Source organism: Tauraco erythrolophus, chromosome 25 (assembly GCF_009769465.1).
Source record: "Tauraco erythrolophus isolate bTauEry1 chromosome 25, bTauEry1.pri, whole genome shotgun sequence".
Classification (NCBI taxonomy): Eukaryota; Metazoa; Chordata; class Aves; order Musophagiformes; family Musophagidae; genus Tauraco; species Tauraco erythrolophus.
Window position 1 is genome coordinate 6,210,550 of NC_141489.1, and position 1,094 is coordinate 6,211,643.

Consider the following 1,094-nt stretch of genomic DNA (forward strand, 5'->3'; position numbering starts at 1 on the left):
GAGGGAGAGGGGCAGCAGAGTTTTCCTTGGATGGGGCTTAAAGGTGCTCACAGTCCAGGGGAGCAGAAGATGACAGAGAAGAGAGAGAGAAGAGAGTAAGAAACCAGCACGTTAGACAAGGGCCATGTTTTCAGAGAGCCCAGGCGTGCCTCTTCCTGCCTTTCTTTGCAGGTGGAGCCATGGATGCTCAGCCCCTCTGAAAAAGATGGCCAGGATCTCTGTGCTCAGTATCTTACTGTCTTCTGGGTTCCTGGAGGTCCTTCTCTGGGCTGCCCGTGGCAGATTTAGCAGGGGAGGCATGTTCTGCCGCAGTAGCGGCTGGCAATGCCAGAAAGGTCACAGCACCCGGAGTTGATGGGCACTCCCTGACAGCTGAGGATGCTGCCAACGGCAGCGGAGGTGGAGGAGCCCACCACGGTGTTCTGTGGGAAGGAGGTGAGGATGGGGCCGGGAAGGGTCACCACCACGGGGGAGGGCTCAATGACGACGGTGGAGTTCTGGCACTGCCTGACACAGGGCTCATTACAGCTGTTGGCCAGGGGGGTCGGTCCGCAGGGCTGGCATGGCAGGCACTGGTTGTAGCAGGACATGTTGTGGGTCTGGAGGTGCACCTGTGACAGAGAGCAGGGAGCAGGATGAATGAGCATGATGATCAGTCTTTCCTATCACCACAATTTTGCCAAGGCATGCGCTGGGTGGAGAGCTGGAGGCCATGCAGGTAGGCCCATGTGCCTCTTTGCCTCTTCTCCTGGGCGCTGTGCAAAGAGAGCCAGACTCAGAAAAGCTCTTTCCTTGCCAAGAGACTCAGCCCAGCCTTAGTCTCTCCATTCTAGATCTTTCCCACGCTTCCCCTCCCATGACAGCCAGCCCTAAGCTCAGCATAGGATAGAGCAGGTATTATCTGACATGTCCACTGAGACATGGCTTCATCCTGGAGTAGGAGAAGTAAAAGGAACTTCGGACTCACCTGTTTCCCAAGAAGCAGAAGGAGAGTGAAGTGGATGAGAGACCAAGGACCTACATTGGCTTTTATACCAGTCCTGCACTGCTCCAGGCCCAGAGGCAGTCCTAGTAAGGTTATTAACTTTCTGACA

The 1,094-nt window shown here is 55.6% G+C and overlaps 1 pseudogene; it reads right to left on the minus strand.

The window, feature by feature from the left end:
- Nucleotides 1–284: 284 nt before the first annotated feature.
- On the minus strand, nt 285–590 carry LOC147526993 (feather keratin Cos2-3 pseudogene; annotated as a pseudogene).
- Nucleotides 591–1,094: the final 504 nt, after the last annotated feature.